Raw genomic sequence first — 17082 nt, 5'->3', positions numbered from 1 at the left:
TTTAATCAAGTGGTATCCAGCTACATGGAATGTTGTTTTGACAACTTCCTCAAGACTATAAGTTAATAAATAGAAATAAGAGTTAATAAATGGGAAGAGAATATCCTTCTAGACCAATATTCATAAAATCATAATTAAAAAATTATGTGTCTTTATGGTGCTCTGTGAGATTAAAAACTCTGCATATTGTTTATAGCAGAAACAAATAAAATATTTTGTCAATCAACTAGTCAGCCAGGTTTACTTAGCTTTTTGAAGAATTTTTGATGATATAGCTATTATGTACCAAGTCAAGTAAAGTGGGCTCAAGCTTAGAGCTTATGTGATAACTCATAGCTCCATGTAGATGTTTTTCTGGAGTCCTCATGATATTTTCTTTAGATATAATATTACTTTTCTCCTGATGTATGATGGTGGATAGTCTTTTTCATCATGAGTCTCTTGGAGTTGTCCTGAATCTTTACATTACGAATAATATTTAATTAATTCACAGTTGATCTTCATTACTGCATGAAATGTTTTCCTGGTTCCGCTCACTTCATTTTGCATCATTTTATATAGTATTCCATGTTTTATTTTATTTTTTGTGATCCTCTTGTTCATCATTTCTCATGGAATAAGGGCATTCCATTTTAATCACCACAACTTGTTCAACTATTCCATAATTGATGGACATGCCTTCAATTTCAAGTCCTTTGTCACCACAAAAAGAGCTGCTATAAAGATTTTCGTAGAAGTTAGTCCTTCCCCCCATCTTTGATCTCTTTAAATCAAAGTAGTATACTAGGTCAAAGGATATGAACAGTTTTATGACACTTTGGGTATGGTTACAGACAGCTCTCCAGAATGGTTTTATCTATTTACAGCTCCAAAAATATTGTATCAGTTTCACAATTTTCCACATCCCCTCAAACATCTATTATTTTCTCTTTTTGTTATATTATCCACTTTGATAAGTGAATATCGCCTTTTAGATTCTCATATATCTTGGTTCCAAACATGCTTGTTCTTTTATAGATAACCTATCAGGTGGAACCATGTTTCCTCCACTAATCCCACACACTTCCTGTACAATGTCAACACAATTCATCCATTGATTTTTAATATACCTAAACTAAACAGAGAACATTCACATTTATTCAATAGAGATTCTGGGCTTTTTTTCACACATCTGATTACTTGGATTTAATCAAGAAGTCCCATCTCTCATAATGATGAAGATAGGGATAGATGTTTATTTCCTAGCTATTCCTAGCTATTCTCAGATGTTCATCATGTTCGTCACACTTTTTCCCATAACAATCTCCTCTTTATAAACATATTTATCAAGTCAAGAGCTTATAAGTAAAAGCAACAACATATAGTGTAAAGAGGACTTGGAATCAAGAGAACCCTATTTTTCAAATTAGTTTTACTATTTATATGATTTTAAACAACTCACTCTATGCCTCATTTCTTTGCCAATAAAATGAGAATAATGTCTTTTACTATCCCCTTCATAGGTTGTGTTTTTGAAAATTATTAAGAAGGAAACACTTAAAACCTTATTAAAATTTGAGTTAATATTCCACGTGCAGTAGATAGAAATCATGCAGGGAAGCTAGGAAAACTTGGGTTCAAGTGCCACCTTTGACTCATACTGGTTGTGTGAACCTGGAAATGCCTCTTAACCTCTCAATACTTAATCTTCCTAACTCTCTAGGAATACAAATCACAAAGAAGGTGACAACCTGTTTTGGTAGAAAGATTTCACTCAGCAAGAGTAGCAGCAGTGGTAGGAGTATAGTAGTAGTGGTGGTGGTGGTGGTGGTAGTGGTGGTGGTAGTTGTAGTTTCCCTCACCAAAACCTATGAGTTTAATAGGATATATGCTATTATCATGTCTGCTCTGCAGATGAAGCTCAGGGCTTGGAGAAATTAAATGACCTACTTATTGTCACAATGACAGTGACTGGATCTCACTTATTCTGGCATTGGAGTGAATTTTGTATCCATCCAGTCCTAGCTCAAATTCTCATTAACTCTCAACCAGTCAGTTGAAATAGTGCCCTAATCTGTCTCTTTATTTCCAGGCTTCCCCAACTCTAATTCATTTTATTTATACCTTCAACTTGATCATGTAATTGAAAACATTAATAAGTACCTACTGTGTTATGTGTTATAATAGGTAGAATGTGAGCCTCAGAGTCTGGAAGACCTGAATGCAAGGTCTGCTTCTTATTGACACTTTGTCTTGGTAGGGGAATTCTTTTTAACGTGTTCTGCATACCAATAAAAACATAGATCATATTTTTAAAAAAAGGTACAGATCAATGGATCCATGTAACATATAGTAAGCTATACAGAAATTTTCATAAACCACAGGACACTAAAGACATCCCTCCATTATTCTATATTCTTCAAAGATTCCCCAACCATTATTTTAAAAATACATGCTCCTTAGGCTGTCATTAAGAGCTCTCCATGATCTTGCTACAAACTACCTCCCTAACATTTTTAATCATTATTTTTGTGTTTATGAATAATTTATATATAAATCATTATTTCATGAATGTGAGATACCATAAGACATGTAACAAGTAGAAATGAGAAATGGCAGAATTGAAAAAGAACAGAGAAGAAATAGAAAAAAATTTAATGTAAAATTTTAGGAAAAATAATAGAATCATTAGAGGTCATAGGATCATAGAAACAAATCTAGGTTCAACTTTTAGGAGCCATAAAGCCCAAGCCCTGCATTTTTCAGATGGGAAAACTGAGGTCCAAGGATGTTAAATGACTTGTCAAGGTAAGTTAGGAAGGAAGTATCAGAGAACGAAAGAATTAATTTTTTTGTTTGTCTTTAAATTTTATTTAATTGATTAATTAAGAGAAATTTTCCATGATTCCATGATTCATGTTCTTTCCCTTCCCTCCTCCTAAACCCCTCCCATAGCCAATGTGCAATTCCACTGGGTTTTACATGTGTCATTGAGCAAGTCCCATTTCCATATTATTGATATTTGCAGTAGGGTGATGGTTTAGAGTCTGCATCCCCAATCATATCCCCATTGAACCATGTGATCAAGCAGTTGTTTTTCTTCTGTGTTTCTACTCCCACAGTTCTTCCTCTGGATGTGGATAGCATTCTTTCTTATAATTATCCTGGATCATTGAATTGCTACTAGTAGAGAAGTCCATTACATTCAATTGTACCACAGAAACAACTATTTTAAGGTGTTGGACATTTAACAAATATGATCTCATTTAAACCCCATAGCAACCCTGGGAAAGAAGTGCTTTAATTACCATCTTTTTACAGTTCTGTCACAGAGAGATTAAGTGACTTGCCCAGGGTATTAAAGCTGGAATCAGAGAACACATTTGAACTCAGTTCTTCCTAGCCCCAAGAATCTGTCTACTGCAAAAGATATCTCCATATTTTCAACTAAGGTCATCTGATTCTAGAGCTAATACTCTTTTCACTAATCAGCTAGTCAAGAAAACATTTATTAAATTCCTAATACGTATAGGGTACTGTTCTAAATTCTGATGCTAAGAACTATACCATCCATATGTCAGGGGAAGGGGATGATCAGGACTAGCTTGAAAGAGGAAAGAGAAGAGTTTTCAGCAAGTGATTGTTGGATAGAATATTTGGAATAAAAACATGAAATAAAAAAAGGATAAAAATAGAAATTATTATATGATTTAATTTGAGTAGAACACAGAATTAAGGCAAATTTGCCATAATCTTAAAGATCGTGAAGCTTTTGATGCTTATGTTGGTATCCCATACTTTATTTCATAGGCAATGAAGAGTGATTGGAATATATTTTAACTTATACATATATAAATCTATATCTATATCTATCTACACACACACATAGTGGAGAGGAATGATACAGTAAGAATAGTTTGTTAGCAAAGTTACTTAAGGATAGACTAGAAAAGGAAGTGACTAGAGAAAGGAATAGCCAATTAAGGGATGATGAGAACCTGAGCAAGCACAATTTTGGTGGGAGTGATAGAGATAGATTGGAGAGGGGCTGAACAAAGAAATAATAGCAGTTTTGTTTATAGATTTCAGTTGTGTCCTACTCAACTCTTTTTGCCCCCTTGGAGGGGGTCCCTTGGATGAGATATGATTTGTCATTTCTTTCTCCAGTTCATTTCATAAATGAGGAAACTGAGGCAAAGAGGGGTTAATGACTTGCCTTGAAGTCATGTCACTAATAAGTGATGGAGACTGAATTTGAACTCAGATATCTGACTCTAAGTCTAGCTCTCTATCCACGATGCCATCTGGCTACCCCTAACAGTCTTTAGTAATTCACTATATGTTGGGAGGAAGTGGTACCAGGAGATTCAATAATAATGACAAGCCTTGGGGTTTTGAAGGATGGTGGTATCATCAAAAATACATCAGATTTAAAATGAGGGGAGGACTTAGAGGGGGTAAAGTGTGGAGAGATGATGATCTCAATTTGGGGCAGAGTGGATTACTCACATTTTCCTAAATGCTTCCTTTTTTCCACAGAGTTTTTTGAACTCTTCTCTCTTCCTAGACAGTTCTACCTCCCACATTCCTGTCTGTTAAAATTCCTCTTCATTTTTCTTGTCCCAATACAAATGTTATCTCTCCTGATAAAAACAATCTTGTTTGCCTTGGACTTTGTATCTTTATAGAACAAAGGACACTGTCATGACAATTAATTTAATTTGACAAAAGATTTATTTAGCACCTACTAGGTGGAGGCATGGAGACAATATTAGAAATACAAAGTTTAAAAAAGTGAAAGGAATAAGATTTTTAGAGTATGGCAAGTATTCACTTACATGATGTCTTTTGATCCTTAGTAGGGCAGATATTACTATCATTATTAGGTGATAAGTTTTCTGACTTCTTAAAGTCTCACAGCAGAATATGGAAAATCTGGGATTAGAATCCAGGGATTAGAATTCCTTTACAAATCATCTTGTCCTCCAAATTATTATTTTGTGTTACCTATGATTAGTTAATAGGGCTTAAGAAGACATGCTATATGAAGGAAATACATACCCTTTGTCAGATGAGAATTTTTGCTGAATTGAGAAAGAGTTCTTTCATTCCACTGGGCCTCCAACATTCTTGTACATTAGTGTGCCTTCCCTTATTTTCTTCATCCTCTCTTGGCATTCCTTTCTCCTCTACATCTTTCAATCCTAATTCAAGACATATATCCTCTTTGGAGGATTCTGAGTCTGCCTCTGCCTAGGGAAACTTCTTGATAAACTATCATAGAATTTTGGTATGATTCCTTTTATTTGTCACAAAGTATATAATGCCTTATATACATGTTTTTATCTTTTGACGCTTTATCTTCTGAACTAATTTATAAGCCCCTTGATGGCAGGAACTGAGTTTTTTTGCTTTTATTTTTTGTTTGGTTTGTTTTTGATACTGATTAACAATATCCTATATTCAATATTTTTATTGATATAGTAGCATGTAACATAGTGGACAGAGGATTGGACCTGGAATTTGGAAGACCTGAGTTCAAATACAGATTTGGATATTTAGTATATGTGTGACCCTGAGTAAGTTAATTAACTTCTGTCTAAGTAAGTTTTCTCAACTGTAAAAATGGGATATGATAACCCAGGATGGTTGTGAGGATCAAATGCAATAATATTTGTAAAATGCAATGCAACAATGCTAACCATAATAATTCCTGTTTCTTTAGTACTTTAAAATCTGTAAAACATTTTCTCCATAACATTTATGTAAAATAGGTAATATAAGATTTATTATCCCCTTATCACAATGAGAAAATTGAGGTTCAGAGAGTGAAAGTGAGTTGGCTGAGACCACACAGTTAATACATGAAATGGACAGGATTCCATCTGTGTTCTCCTGGCTCCAAATTCCAGCCATTAAAAAAAAATCCATGACAGCACTCCCTCCAGTCTTTGGGAGGTATTAAAGTCCTGAACCTGTGTAATGCACAATTGGTAAAGGAACTTCTTTAACTACTGCATATTTGTTATGGCAACTGAATTATCTGTGGCAATGAGGTTCAAGTGACTTGGAAAAGATCACTCAGTCAGTTCTCATCCATTGTCTGTGACTGTCTCACAGATTATATGGAACCAAAGTATGTTGCTCACAATCTTATACTTTACAGAAGAGTAGTCTTACACCAGCTATAGACAGATTGAATGATTTTCCCAGTCAAATGTTAGATAGTATTATGATCTAAATTTCTTAAATTGTGGTATTACTAAGATTTCAATTTGATAAACAGTTATAGGCTTTTCTTTTTTTTTTCTTGTTGAAGGAGTAAGTTATTGGGCAACAGTTATGGGACCAATAGAATTGTATATTTAGATTGGTAAGTGTTCTCAAATATAGATTCCTCCCTTCCCATCTTACAAATTAGGAAATTGAGTGCCATAGTACTTAAGAGGTTAAATATAAGGAATGCATTCTTGAAAATGATCAAAGATAAGATATTAACAAAACAAATTATTGCCCCAAAATTGCATTTAAAATTAGGGAAAATTATATTTGCTGAAATTTAAATATATTTTCCCCAACAAACTTAGCAATGCTTCTAAACAGATTGTTTTTTTAAAAAAACTTAATCTAATAAATTCACAACATTTCTTTCTATTAGCACCATCACAGAAAATCTTTTTAACTAAAAATTATTTTTAAAAAAATTCTTTGTTATAAAACAATTTAAACTAATTTCTTATCATCTAAGTATGATTTTCATATCTTTGAGAAAATAATAACAATGCTCTGAAACAAGCTCCAAGTCCTTCACCAAAGAAGGACTTTGGAGATACTTCTGACCATATTTATCAAAGCAGGCTATTTAGAGATATCTAATTGTTTGAAGACCAGTTGAAGAAATAACATTTATTACTCCGATATAGCGTTTGTCATCTGACAAATACCTCTGAGGCAGCCTTCCTAATGCCATTACATCAAAAAGACTATCCTGGAAAGCACCGGTCAGGATTAGGGAGCTAGTTTTAGAAAAGGAGTGAATGAATAAGTGCAATTTGATGTAGTGCACAAAGTCGAAGGGAAGAGTTCCTACTATTTAATTTCCCAAAATTCTCTGCTTGGATAAAGAGAAATTGTGTCATGGGTAGAGGAGTAGGATTAGTTCCCAGGTCTCTGAATGTATAAGGCATTGAAATAGTACAGTGTTTGCCATGCAGAGGTTAACATGACAGAAAGCAAAAAAGAACTGGCTATAAGACAACCCCAAGGGACACGTGATGAAAAATGCTATCCACAGCCATAGAAGGAACTGTCAGAGCATGAATGCAGATTGAAACCTACTATTTCTTGCCATATTTTCTTCATGAGTTTTTTTTCCTTACAATATATGTCTTATTTCAAGACATGACGAATCTAAATTTGTATTACATGACAAGAATGGAATAATTTATATCAGATTGTTTAACTACTGGAGAGGGAGGAGGGGAGGAAGTCAGAAGATTTGGATTACATAAAGTCAGAAAGCAAATAATAAAAAATATAATTTCTACATATAATTGAAAAAAGGGAACAAAAAAAACCCACACAAACACAAACAAAAAAAAAAGTACAGGTTATGATTAGTACAAGACTGCCACAGGATTTTTTAACCCAGTATTCAATCATGATCCTATGGAGTCAGCCTAGATGAACGCCTGTTCTAGGGACTCTTTGGTGAATAATCATTGTGGTTTGCTAGAACTGGAGAAAGAGATTGAGTTTTGAGCATTCAGTCAAGAAAAGTTTATAGAATGAGATACAGAATAGTCAGGACAAAAGCTAAATCCTTCTCTATCTGGTATTTGGATCTGTAACTAATTGTATATTTTTGCAAATGGAGAATAAGAATGATAAGAACAGTTACATATATTTATTCAAAATCTCAGGGTTATTTCTACTGGAGATGCAAAGATTAACCCAAACAAACCAAATAGAATTAATTGGTTCCTGCCCTCAATATGCTTATATTCCATTTGGGGTGGGGAAGGGACATAAATATACACATGAGTAAATTCAAAACACATAAAACTAAACCTGGAGATGGAGAAGAACACTCAGAACTACCTTTTGGAAGAATCATGATAGGAAGAGTTGTGAAATGAATCTTGAAGGGATTCCAAGAGTGAAGGGAGAGGAAAGAGTGCATTTGGTGAATGTCAGTGTAAATGGCAAGAAGACTGTGAGATATAGTATATGTTGAAAAGTAAGTTGGTCTGTTTAGTTGGCCATTGAGTGTGAGGAGAATAATGTGCAATACATATGAGAAGACAGACTGGAGCCATATCACAGTGAGCTATAAAAGTCAAAAGGAGTTGGTATTTTATCCTAGAGACAAGGTGGATCACTGTGGCTTTTTGAGTGACAAGATCAAATCTTTCCTTTAGGAATATCAATCAATATACATTTATCATATGTTTTCCTGCCCCTTTATTAAATAACTGGGGCTACATACACCACAGAAGTAAAACAATCTTCCCACAACGTACTTGCATTCTACTGAGGCAGGTAAATAATTTCAGGATTGTAGATGTTAGCTAGCTAGCTTTCTGTCACTTGGATCTTTTGGTGGAGATGAAGGGAATAAACATTTATATAGTGCCTATTATGCATCAGACACTATGCTAAGAGCTTTTTACAAATATATCATTTGATACAATAATTCTATGAGGCAGATGCTGTTACTATCCTCATTTTACAGTTGAGGAAACTGAGGCAAACAGAGGTCTAAGGACCTGCCCAGGGTCATACAGCTAGTGTCTGTGGCTGAATATGACCTCAGGCCCAAAACTCTAGCCACTGTGACATCAATACATCAAGTTCTAACTCTGATCTCAGTGACTTTGAGCAAGTTATTTCTTGCCTTTTGGTCTCAATTTTCTCATCTTTAAATGAAGGGATTGTCTAGATAGCTTCTGAGGTCTCTTCAAGCTTTAAATCTATGCTTCTTCTATTGTAAGGCTCAGTTCAAAGGCAATCTCTGACAAGGAGCTTTTCCTGATTCCTTCAGTTTTTAGTGTTTCCCAATTTAAGTGGATAGGTAGATATATATAGGTAGGTAGATAGAGAGACAGACAGACAGACAGACAGACAGACAGACAGACAGACAGACAGACAGATAGATAGATAGATAGATAGATAGATAGATAGATAGAACATCTCCTATTTTTATGGTTCTCTTGCAGAGACTTTAGTTCCTCAATCAATTAATAAAATTTGGCTCTCTGGATTCCTGGAAATGGTCTCAACTTGTCCAAACAGGTGCTAAACTTCCCCATCCCTTCCTGCATAATATATCTTGCCCCAGACAATTAAAAATATCCCATAGTCATATGCCTCATCATGCTTTATGATTATCTAATATATATCAACTTTCTCTATTTTCCCCATAGTTTCCCCTTCTTTGATATTCCAATAAACCATATAATGATTGGATTTAAAACTATAGGAAACCTCAGAAATAATTTAGTCTAGGTCATTTTATTGGTAAAGGAACTAAACACTCACTTGATTATGAGTAATTCAAAAAATAATGCTTAGACATGAAGATTATATTAATGTTAACAGTAAGAAGACATACTAAAATTTATGACATAAAAATAAAGCACTCTTTATAAATTAAAATGTTAATAGGGGGCAGCTGAGTAGCTCAGTGGAGTGAGAGTCAGGCCTAGAGACAGGAGGTCCTAGGTTCAAACCCGGCCTCAGCCACTTCCCAGCTGTGTGACCCTGGGCAAGTCACTTGACCCCCATTGCCCACCCTTACCAATCTTCCACCTATGAGACAATACACCAAAGTACAAGGGTTAAATAAATGTTAATAGTAACATGTTTTGTTTAACAAAGGACTAGAAATTAAATCAGAAAAATACTTATATGTATCCATTGATTATAAGCTAAAATTGTAGAACTAAGGCAGAGATTAATTTTTTATAATTGCTACAGACTACAAATTATAGAAATTTTAAAGAAAACATTAAGTTTTAGACTACAGTAAAGGAGGACAATTTGAACCATCACTTCAAAAACCATAAAGAAAAAATCAACATTAAAAATAATTGTCAAGACAATGACCAATCTTAGTCCTGAAGAACACTAACAAAACATTCCTCCTCTTGCTAGTGAGCCAGGGATATGGAAAAGGAATAAAAGAAACATAATTAGAGAAAGCCCATATATTTACTTGTTTAACTTAACTACTCTATTATATTATCAGAAAGAATTCTATTATGACTGGCAGTCCTGGACAAGTATCAGTGGTTTTAAAAAAATCAATAAAACTTAAAAAAGAAAAAAAATGAAGAGGCATTCTTCAGACTTTATTAACTACTCTTCCACAAAGGAGATCAACTTTGACTTGGAGCACAGATAATAGTCACTTGGCTGTGAAATAAGTATTGATGCTTTTTCTAAATTTTAGATTTCTTTCCCTTTGCTTATCTCTAGTGCTCAGTCTATAATTGGCACTTAATAAATATTTGATGTCGGCTGGTGTTACAGAGTATGTAAAGGAAATGAGGGAGAGAAATAAGATTGAAAAAGAAAACTGATGTTAGATGGCTGATGTACCATAGACTGCATATGCCAGAAAAGGGTGAGCAGCTGTGTGTCCAAGGTTTTGTCAGGGCAATCAACTGCTCACAGCTTTCAATTCATGCCAAAGTCTATTTCAGAGGTATTAAGATGTACCCGTAATATACCATCACAGTGTGGTGATCAAAACTAGCACTGGAATGTGGCAAAGGAACATGGAAAGGCCCATATTATTAGTGTTAGATTTCGTGGTTGTATAGGCATGAGTTCGCCACTGACATACAGTCATAAATTGAGAGCTGAAAATTATCTTACTTGCCATTTATTCCAATTTCCTCATTTTTTTCACATGATAAAATAGATAACCAAAGCGTGTAAGTGATTTGTTTAAGATCACAGAGTGTCAAAGGCAAAATCTAAACCCAGCTCTTCCCACTTCAAAGACAGCATTCTTACACTGAATTTCTCTGCCTCCATGAGAGGTATCAACATATAATGAATAGAAAGTCATCTGAGAAATCAAGAAGACCTGAGTTCAAATCCTTCCTCTGGAAGATTGTGAACTCCTTGAACCTTGAAGAAAAAGGCTATTTTTTGTCTTTCTCTGTATCCCCAGCATTTAGCACAGTGCCTGGTATGTAGTAAGCACTGACTTACTGATTAACAAAACTAATCTGTGACTTGAATAAATTATCTAAGTTTTCAGTTTTCTAAGCAACTATTGAAGATTATAAGTTGCAGAGAAGATAGAGGGCTGTACTTTTAGAGGGAATTTTCTCCACATTCTTGTCCCCTCCTCTCAGGTCCTCTACATCAGAGATATCAGACACAGGACCCACACTTTCCAGTGTGGCTCAAGTCCTATGAAGAGAGAATTGGGAAGTATTTAACAAAATAAATAAAAATACAATAAAAATAACACAATTGAAAACAAAGTCAATATGAGGTGTTCAGAAGTCCCTTTGTATAAATTGTTTTTTAACCTGAGTTTTATATCATTGCTTTACACTAGTGAAATCATGGGCCTGATCCTTCTACTTAGGAGTGAGAAGGGAAATAAGGTAAAATATATTTGTGAGCGAATGAGGAAAGAACTTAGTGAGTTTGCATAAGAGATAAATCGAGTGCCTAGAAAAGCATCTGTACAAATGGAACTCTATTTTAAATTGAGCTCTGATCCAAGAGAAATTGTGTATAACTCTGATTTCTAGTATTTTAATCCCTTCTCTTTTCCACATGGAAATACCAGGTGTACAGAATTTGACAAAAGACTACTAATTATTTTTGGTTTCATGTCATTTATATGAAGGGTCATTGTGTCGGTTTCCTCCTGAATCTTTATGAGAAAATAAAATACTGTCAGGGTGTAAGTTAAGTTTTTGCAAGATTTGCAAGAAGCCATGTCTGGGGGCAGGGCTGCCAGTTGGACACTTGGAATCTTGGGAGGTTCCTGATGCCATGCCAGGGCATGAGACATCATCAGTTGGACTGTGCCCTATATAAGGAGAGAGAAACCCAGCCCAGGGACTCAGTCTGGAGCTGGGGATCCAGGTGGGTAGGACAAACCTGTCTCTCCTCGATTTAGTGTTTAGCTGAGGGATCAACCAGTACACCTTAAAGCTACAAGATTTACTACTTAGCTTTGGGGTCCATTGGCATCATTCAACAAACTACTATAGAAGATTTATTTATCTAATTCTCTTCAATTAAGTTGCAACCTAATCCATCTATAGGCAAGCAGTGTCAAGTACAGCAGGCCAGCAAGGTACCTCAACATTCTGAAACTGTTGGAGTTAATACTTTGAGTTAGAAATAGATTTTATTTAGTGATTCCTAAAACCCTCTTCCCTTCCCTGTTTCCCTGATTATTTAAATAAGTAAGTAAAATCCTAGCTATTAAACTTAAACCATCTACTGACCTTTTGAAGATTGACCTGACAACAAGGAAGCCTCAAAAGAGTTTCAGGAAGACAGAGAGGTGTCCAGCTTCATCCTCTGAAGCTGTGACTGATTACCATTCTTAATATTCCCAGTCAGATGGGTTAATGATCATCGTTAATAATTTGATAACACTGATCTATTTTCATCAGCTAATTGACGGCTGATTACCAGGAAGCTAGTCTTCCTGAAGAACCATACTGTGATTGGTTGAGGGAATTCTAAAGGAAGTCTGGTTATAATAACAGACTTCCAGGTGATATCAAGGAGAGCCTTAAAGCTCTTCCAACATCTGGGCTTTCTGCTTCATTCTTCTGAGCCAATAACATCATTTTTACTGTTTTCCTCAAAGATCATTACAATGGTCAAAAGAGAACCTAGGATTCAGGGTATAAGTGAGTCTCAGCAGATCTATGACAGTGCGTTGTTTTAGATATTTCATCCCATGATGACTAGGACTTTGTCACTTATCACTTTTGTAGCATACATACCACCAAATAGAAATGGGCAAAATGAAGGCAGTGAATTGTGCACCCAAAAGGCATCTGTTGACTTTCTATTTGTTAGCATTTGTTCATATAATACTGTGTAGTTAGCTTTAATGTGATGTGTCACATTTCTGCCCTGGGACATATCTGATTGGAGACAGTGTCATTCAGATGAAGGAACATCAAACTGGGATCAAAGAGACTTTATTTTTCATCTTGCCTACCATGAGGAACTTGCTTGCTTTCTTTGACCTCTGTTTCTCCATCTGTAAACTGGGGTTATTTTAGATCAATGGTTCCCAATCTTTTTGAGTCTGAGAGCATGGAAATGTTTCTTTGTGTGTGTGTGTATGTGTGTGTTTGGATTTATAAACATTTGGAATAAAGTAAGAAAGAAAAAAATACTTCAAATGAATTAATATTTTACAAATCACAACATAACTTACATACATTTAAAAATCAATAAAACATTCATTTCATTTATAAAAAGTACAATTATTTGTGAAAATATGGATTACATACAATTATACATATTTCCTCACTTCTCCCTTCAAAAATGAAATTTAAAGGATAAGAACCATAGAATTAGAAAGTCTATAGAGATCCTTCCCACTCTCATGTTCTATGTTCTAATATGTTTTCCATCATGATTATTTTCTAATTTCTCTTCCAATTATATAATTCTTTGTTTCTGGATAAAATATCCTTTTTTTTCAACTTTTACCTTCTGTCTTAGAATTGCTACTAAGTATCGGTTTTAAGGCAGAAGAGGCAATTGGGGTTAAATGACTTGCCCAGGATCACATAGCCAGGAAATACTTGAGGCCAGATCTGAGCCAGGATGCCCCATCTCTGATCCTCACTTTCTATCCACTAAGCTTGAAATATAATTTTTAAAAGCCAGAATGATAGTGAATAATTTCACTAAAGGTCAATTGGACAATTTCAAAAGCCAGTATGGTAGTTCCTTAAAGCAAGAAAGCCAGGTTGATTTCTTCTTTCCTTATATTTTCTATAATCAAGAATTAATCAGGTATGGCTGACTGCTCAGGAAGCACTTAATAACACTCAGCATTTATAGAGCACATTCCAAACATAAGATAATACTCACTAGACCCTTTATGGAGAGTTTAAGTTTTCATTTTTCAGTTGGGAAAACTTAGCAAGAGAGGTTAGTGATGCAAACCTATACCATAAAGGGAACTGGAGTGATAAAAGAGGCCCAGAAATCTGAGTGAGAGAGTAATGCAGAAACTATATTTAAAGATGTTATGACAGAAAGATATGCTTAAATAATAAGTAGAAGCATAAATAAATGGCCACTGCCCAATATAAAGTGTTAGAGAAATAATTTGAAAGCTTGATAAAAACTCTAGGTATTCTTTGATAAAGAAAGTCAATGTGTAATATCTTCTCATGTAAAGATATTCACAATGGTAAAATGAGTCAAGAAAAGTGATCTGATGTAAAATGAAAGCATGTCCATTTTCACTGTTGAGAGAACAAGGGATGTCTTTTTTGATTGGTTTTCAGGGAAGTGACTGTCCACAGTGACTGAGTGACCGAGACTCAAGAGTTTGGGCTTTGGTGGAAGGAACTACCTCTCTGAGTGGGACAGTCAGTAAAAGTGACAAAGTTCAATCTTTTTCTCTCTCTTCCAAAGTGTGTTGTTAATATAGGGGCATAGGGAAGGAAAAAATGGATTTCTCCTCGATCTCCCCCTAATCTGGAGCTTGTCTATGTTGTTGTTCAATCAATTTAATCATATATGACTCTTTGTGATCCTATTTGGGGTTTTCTTGGCAAAGATATTGGAGTGGCTTGCCATTTCTTTCTCCAGTTTATTTTACAAATGAGGAAATACAGGCAAATAGAGTTAAGTGACTTGCTCAGGATCAGACAGCTAGTAAGTGTACAAGGCTGATATCAACAGTCAGGTCTTCCTGACTCCTGGACCAGTGCTATATGCACTGCACTCCCTGGCTGCCCACTCCCCATTCATTTCAACTTCCGACAGAATCACCTGGAAAGAATTGACATTTTCACATATAGACTGAGAGGACAGCTATTGCTCACTGTCCCAAGTATATCAGTCCTAGATAGGGGGAAAGGAATGGTTCAGCCCAATTCCTATAGAGGTAACTGTTGATCCTTGGTAGATTGTCAAAGTAACTCTATAGTCCAAAAGTTCTTTGGATGTCTTCAGAGATCTTCTCCATCCCATGGACCATTCTTTGACCCAAATTATGACAAAATCATGCAGCAAACTCTCTATGCTGATAGGGTTTACCTAGGTCCTGTTGCAGCAAATTCTTCCTGTACTAAAACCCTGAACTTTGGATATCAGAGGATGGAGGGGTGAGGACCAGAGGGGAGGCTGGATTGTGTATTGCAGTTTTGGCTTGTTTCTAAATCCTCATTTTCCCTCATAGCAGGTATACTATCCACTGGAAATTTGTCATTTCTATTTCAACAACATTTCTCACTATTAATAACTTCTTTCTATTTGAATAGCTGCCACCTTAATTCAGGCTCTCTTTTGTTGCTAGATTATTTTAATAATCTACTTTTAGTCATCGGTCTTGGTACATCAAGGGTCTCTCTTCCCTAGGTGACTCCAGCCAATTCTACAAACTACCTTGGACATAGTAGGCAATTGATAAATTTCCGTTGTTTGGACTCAATATATATGGTAAAGAAATTTTCCTCAAGCTCAGATCTGACCACATCACTTTCTACCTTATTCAAAAAATTCCTTGAGGTTCCTTATTGCCGATTAGGTCAAATATAAAATCTGTTTTGTTTTTTCATTTAAAGTTCTTCACAACCAGATTCCAACCTATATTTCCAGTTTCATTACACATTCTTCTTTATTCTTCACTCTGTGATAAAATCAGTTTATCTCTCTTTTCTTCTCATATAAAACACTGTCTCCTATTTCTGTGCTTTTATCCTGGTCATCGCCCACATCTAGAGCACCTTGTTTCCTCAAGTCCATTTCACAGGCTCTTTAATTCCTCAAGGTGAAGCTAATATATCACCTCTTTAAGACATTTCCAATTCCCTCTTTTGTTCTTGTTCTCCCTTCTAATTTAAATTTAATTTTTGTAATGTTTGAATTAATATTGTTTCATAATTACTCTGTATATACTTACACATATACTTTATCTTCTTCCCTGTTAGAATAAAGGTCCTTGAGAGCCATCATTCTGATTTTTGAAATTTTCTAATTGACCTTTAGTGAAATCTGGTGCTTTTCAATTGTTTCAATCTAAACCTTATAGAATGGAGATTATTAATTCATTTTATTTGTATCCCTGTTGCCTGCCACATAGTAGACCTTAATATGAGCTTTTATATTGATTAAGTAAATAAATGTCAGTGTCATGAGCAATTTAATTTTTGCTTTTCTACATTTTGCCCCAATTGTATTGATATGGGAAGAAAAAGAGTAATGAAAAGTTGTGGCTACTTAAACAGAGTGTGCTTCACAATAAGCAGAGCAATAATTGGATGAGGGAACTTTGCCCTACTTCCCTTCCTCCATGTACTCCACAAAGTAGATTGAAGTGAGTTGAGTGGAAGGCCCTTGCAATATCCAACTGTCCCAGTGGTAGTGAGCAAAATGTTTGCTAGCCTTGTCACTATATGAAAGTTGTCTTTTCTCCATTAAACTTCCCTCAGTGCCTATAAACTCTTCACACTAGAACCTGCTGCTACTTTTGTAGTTTTTTATCTCCACTTGATGTGTTTCTCCCAGAACACTTGAGGCATTTCTCCCTCCTTTTCAGGGAGAGTTTCTGGTCAGTCATCTATCATTTCTCTTCCTGGTTTGTCTTTGACTCTGGATTTCACCATTATGCACCTGCTTGGTTAGGATAATTTCCCTTCCTCACTAATGTAGAGAATTATTTTTTAATTAAGAGCTCATTAGGAAATAGAGTTAAGTACTATAAGTTATTGACAGATGCATAAGAGAGCTATAAGTTAGGTTTCTTTAAAAAATCTGAATGAAATCTCAGATGGATTCATGGGTGAGAGAAAATTTTCCCAGAGTGCTTGGAGAGATAGTTACCCAACTGACTTTCACTCTTTGGGCTGACCCTATTCT

This window comes from Gracilinanus agilis, chromosome 3, assembly GCF_016433145.1.
Source record: "Gracilinanus agilis isolate LMUSP501 chromosome 3, AgileGrace, whole genome shotgun sequence".
Taxonomy (NCBI): domain Eukaryota; kingdom Metazoa; phylum Chordata; class Mammalia; order Didelphimorphia; family Didelphidae; genus Gracilinanus; species Gracilinanus agilis.
The sequence above is the reverse complement of the archived record's forward strand: the minus strand, read 5'-3'. Positions refer to the sequence as shown.